The sequence below is a fragment of the Catharus ustulatus genome, chromosome 2, assembly GCF_009819885.2.
Source record: "Catharus ustulatus isolate bCatUst1 chromosome 2, bCatUst1.pri.v2, whole genome shotgun sequence".
Taxonomy (NCBI): Eukaryota; Metazoa; Chordata; class Aves; order Passeriformes; family Turdidae; genus Catharus; species Catharus ustulatus.
Genome location: NC_046222.1, coordinates 104,656,200 through 104,661,608, shown reverse-complemented (window position 1 = coordinate 104,661,608; position 5,409 = coordinate 104,656,200). Strand labels below are relative to the sequence as shown.

Below are 5,409 nucleotides of genomic sequence, written 5' to 3'. Positions count from 1 at the left end.
CCTCCAGGCACATCCTATTGTGTCAGTTGAAATGCTCTCTCTGGGTGCCTGCATGTGTCCATGGAGGGTTCCTTGATGAATGCTGAGAATAGATAGGCAGCTTTTACAAAGGAAAAAAATGGATGAGATGGATCCCTCTTAATTGTTCATGGGGGAAAGAGCCCTGCCCCCACCCTGAGCCAGTGAAACCTGCTACAATAACTCATCCAGGCTTTCAGCAGTCAGAGCCCTGGCGATCCTGCATTCCTCAGGACATGATGTGGAGAGCTTCAAAGGGAGCTTGTTCTTCACTCAGACTTCAGCAAAAATGCCAGGTCAAAGGTTGAGGGTTTGTAAACTAATAATCCCCAGATGACAGAACAGGAGTCCTTACCAATATTCTTTCCGTTTGGTTTTTTTTTTTTTTATTTCTTTATTTCAAGGGAACTATGTCAATAAATGGTCAAAAGAAGAGGAAGACAATTTTTAACGTAAGTAACAATGCTGTGAATATCTTGGGTAAGGAGGGAAGAAATGTGTACACATTTTCACATATACATTTAAAAGAGAATATGCATGAGCCTAGAAGAGCCTCATGGTTCCACTCACTGAAGATCGTATTGGCATTTGCTGCAGTGTCAATTTTTTGGGTTTTCTATCTTATTGTAATTGTCTTGTAGCCATCTGAATTTTACAATAAATAAAAAAATCCCAAGGAATTCAGCTGATATTCCCACTTTTATTTTGTAAATGAACTATTAATAATACACAAGACAACGTAGATTCTGGATGAAAATTTCTGTGCCCAGTCTATACACAGGTCTGCTTTACTAATGCAAGGCTTAGACTTTTCATATGGGAGACTTTGTAGACAGGGATTGTAAATTGAAGGTTTGCAACAACCTAAGATTCTGAAATGCTCTTTAGAGAGTACTTTCCAAACAGAGGCATCTGCTATCTCTTAGCCAGCAATCCCAACCCCTGCAAGATCAGTTTATCTTCAGGAAGCTTTCTCCAGCTCAAACTCTCACAGCTCTGAAGTACCCCCAGCTCTGAAGAAATGTGAGACAAAGCAGCTCACTCCTTCATTCCTTGTCTCTTGGTACTTGGCCTGTGGAGGAATTTCTGTACTGTGGTTTCTATACGTGTATATAGATAATGAAGACATTTACAGCTACACTAACTGGAAGGGAACACCCAGAGACCAAGCTGTGTGAACAGCAATGCTTTCCCTGTGTAGAGCCATAATTCTCAACACATGTAAGGTGCTGCAGAGAAGGGCAGGAGAGGGCAGCAGCCACTGCAGCAACTACTAATGTTAGGAAGACATGAAATTTCTTACCTTCCCATCAGTAGGACAGAGGCAAAAATGTTGAACTGCATTAAGGTTTAACAGCATGTATTGAAAAAACAGTGAATTCTCCGTGCAGTCTTTGACTCCCACCACAGACCCATCAGTGCTCCCCAGGGCTCAGTTTTGGGAAAAGTCCTGTTTAATATCTTTAGTAATGAGTTGGACGAGGGTATTGAAGACAGTCAGCTTCCAGACAACACCAGGCTGGGGGGAAGTGCCAATCTGCTGTAAAGTAGGAAGGATGTGCAGAAGGATCTGGACAGGCTGGATCAGCAGGCTGAGGCCAGTTGTATGAGTGTCAATAAGGTGAAGTGCCATGTCCTGCATTTGGGTCACAACAACCCCATGCAGCACCACAACTGGGGCAAGTGGCTGGAAAAGGGTCCAGCACAAAATGACCTGGGGGTGCTGATCAACAGTTGCTGTACGTGAGCCAGCCCAGGGAGCCAAAAAGGCCAATGTTCTGTACCAGAAACCGTGATCAGCAGGAGCAGGCCAGTGCTGGTCCCTCTGCAGTCAGCACTGGAGAGGCCACACCTTGAACCCTGTGCCCAGTTCTGGGCCCCTCAATTCAGGAAGGACACTGAGGTGCAGGAGTGGGTGCAGAGAAGGGCAATGGAGCAGGAAGGGTCTAGAGAGTGAGATTTATGAGGAGTGGCTGTGGGAGTTGTGGTTGTTTGGCCTGGAGGAGATTCAGTGGGATGCTCTCTCTTGACATCTCCTGGAAGGAGGTTGTGGGGATTGGTTTCTTATCCGAAGTGACAAGTGACAGGTTTAAACTAAACAGCCTCAAGCTGTGCCAGAGAAGGTTTAGATTGGATATTAGAAAAATTTGTTCAGTGAAAGAGTGATCAGGTATTGGAACAGGCTGCCCAAGTGGTGGTGGAATCACCATCCCTGGAAGTGCTCAAAAAAGCATGTGGATGTGGTCATGGTTTATCGGTGAACATGGAGGGGCTGGGTGCATGCTTGGACTTGATGTTCTCAGAGGTCTTTTCCAAACTAAATGATCCAATGATTCTGTGGTCGTGGATTTTGCCTGTGTGAGAAAACAGCAGTCACTATGGATAGGGGACTCACCAAATCAGCTTACAAGCTTTCTTACAGCTAGACATAGGATTGAAAAATGGATGTAACTGTATCAGTTTAAAGATTAGATGCCCAGTTTGAACTGGCTATTCATGTTTTACTTAAATCTACAGACGTGAAGGGAGAAGAAAAAAAGGATTTTATTTGCAGCTCCTCTCATGCCATCTGGGAATTATAAATTTTTAAGCCTTCATAGTTAGGCTGAAAAATTTAAGTGGGAAATAACTGCTTTGAAGCTCTTCTCAACTGCTATTAACAACCAGATCTCTGACTGGATAAAGCCCAGATGAATTACTTCACCAGTTTGGGACAGATTATTTATGCCCATACTGCTCTGTCCAAGCAGAAACCATCTTCGTAGGCATAAAAATGGGCTGGCTTAAACTTTCATTCTCTGATTAAAATAATGCCAGAAACCTTTAGAGGAGAATTCAGCCAGTTCTCTTGGAGCTCTCATGTGTTTTAGGACCTGCTGGATCTGCCCTCTCGAGTTGTAGCTCTCTGTCCCTCTGTCCCTCTTGCAACTCCCAGGGAGCCAGCCCAGAAGAAGTATCTCCTCCAAGGTCTCCAATTAAGCACTCAGAGAAAGTGGTGAAAAAAAGCATGGAAGAGGAAGACAAGAACAGTGGGCATAAAGCTAAAGGGTAAAAGGGTTATTGCAGGTTGTTCTTCACAAGGGTTAAAAATAAACTGTGCATTCATTCATTTAATCACATACAACTTCTTTTTATGCAGCACTGCTAAGTTTTCTGCTGGAGGCTTTGTTCTATTCTCCATGCAAAGAGAAATATCTCCGTTTTTCACAGAAATAGCTTTGTCTGCAAATTTTTTTTCTTTGTATGCAATGACCAGAAAAAGTTGAAGCTAAAGCCACAGAATAGTGGCCCACGTCCACATATTCTACCTCCAACACAACCAGTGTGGTTTTCCTTAAGAATAGCAAATTTGTCGTACAACAAATACATGACATGCCTCTGTATGGCTTAAACAGCCAAAAATACATGACAGACAAAAAAAGAAAATGCTTAGTGTTACAAAATCAACAGACATCATGCTCAGAAAAAAAATTAAGCAATTTATCACTAATCTAACTGGTATCGTTCTGCACAATTGTAAGAATAGCAGGGAAGTTTAATTGTTGGAGGGAAAAATCAATCTTTTACTGAAATCTGAAGGATCAAGACAAAACATGGCATTGAGCCCAGTTTTAATAAACTTCAATGACATATGAACCTTAATTTTCTTTAGTAGAAAGGTATTTTCTCTTCAAGTACATTATTTTTTTCTTTTTGACAGTCATTTGACTACTGCAGAGCATATAACAAACACAAGCAGCCTTCAATTCATTTATTTTATAAAGTATGGTGTGTCTGGTTCTGGATTAAAAAGAAAATTTTTGAAACAACTGAAAATCCCTAACTATATCCTTTAGCTTTTTTTTTTTTTTTAATTTTCTAACCCTTCTATGGAAAAATACATGAATTAATTAAAATGTCATTTACATTGGTATAATTGGCTTCTAAGGAAATAATAAAATCCCCAAGTCTCAAGCTGTAAAATTGCATTGCCCTTTAATATAAGCAAACTCAATATTTGATAGATCTGTGATCTTTAATTATTTTTTCCAGTGACTTTGTCCCAAATTTCCCCTGTATATTTTTTTTTACACTGGCTTATCCGGTAGGAAAATCCCAGCTGTAAAACCCAAGTACAAGTAAAAAAAGAGACCTTTGGATTTTCCCACAGCACTTCTGCTTCAGCATTTCCTAAATGATGGATGAGGATTGGTTTGAGTCCAGGAGTTTTCCTGTGTACCATGCCATGAAAAGGTGGGGGTGAAACAAAGCAGGAGAAATATCAGCTAGGTTTTGTTGGTTTTGACCTACATTTCCTTTCCATTGTATAAACAAAAGTTTTGCTATTAAATTTGGTTTTGCATGCAGCTCGTGAGCCCTACAGAAGTCAGGTGAAACTGAAATATCTCTATAAACATATGCAAAGTTAAAATTTGTGTTTTAAGCATCTATAGAGAGAACCAAATCTGCTATTTCAATTTTATTAATCTTCCCTTTTTCTCCTTTCCTCCCTGCCCAAAGAAAATACTTCAGGCTACTGAAGAAATGGAAATTTTAGTAAATTTGATTCTACAATTCCTTTTTGGATGGAAAACAAACCATAACCTCACAAATGATCAAAGTAGAGGGAAATACTTTCCTTCTCAATTCTGTTACTAGCAGTTACATTTGATATATTGATGAAATCTTGATCCAGTGATATCTGTACAAAAAATTTCAATTTATTTTAGTGAGAGCTGCTCTTACATCATATCTTACGTTCATTGAGGATCCAAAAATGTGATTCTCTAGTGCCGAGAGATCCAACTACTCATTAATACTGATCTAGATGTCACTCTTTTAACTTCAGTCTGGAGGTCCTACAACAGGAAAAATCTCTTCTTTGTTAGATATGTAATAATAGCCAGTGTGCTACAGTACAGCCAGGGACATTTCTCCTGAACTGCAGAACAAGCCCCATGTCCTTGGTTCTGCTAAACAGTAATTTCACAATTATAAGCCACACCATTTTGACTAAAGTTTTGGTCCCAACCCGGAAGTGTGGCTAGTAATCCGGAGTGGCCAATATATGGAAATTTCAGAAATTTGACAACCCAGAAATGTGAGCCTGCAGCAGCTCCAAGGTGAGCCGGAGCCCGCCCAGCCCCGGGTGGTGGGGCAGTGGCCAGGAGCCGTCCCCCGCTCCCAGCAGCAGCGGCGAGCAGAGCCGGGGCCAGGGCGGCTTCCTGGCGGCTGCTCCAAGCAGGGCCGGGGCCACCCAGCCCCGAGCGGGGCCGAGCCAGTAAACCCCATGATCACGCGATTCTGTTACTAATTGGCAACTTTGTGAAAGTTGCACGCGGATCCTCGCTGCGAACGAAAGTGCGGCTTATAATCGGGTGCGGCTTGTAATCGAGAGGTTACTGTATATGT

The 5,409-nt window shown here is 41.7% G+C and overlaps 1 long non-coding RNA gene across 1 annotated transcript; it reads right to left on the bottom strand.

Moving 5' to 3' along the window:
* Positions 1-407: 407 nt before the first annotated feature.
* LOC116992538 lies at positions 408-3,610 on the bottom strand. Its single transcript, XR_004417070.1, has 2 exons — positions 2,840-3,610; positions 408-2,372 (listed from the first exon to the last, which is right to left on the bottom strand). It is a non-coding gene; the product is annotated as an uncharacterized LOC116992538 (long non-coding RNA).
* Positions 3,611-5,409: the final 1,799 nt, after the last annotated feature.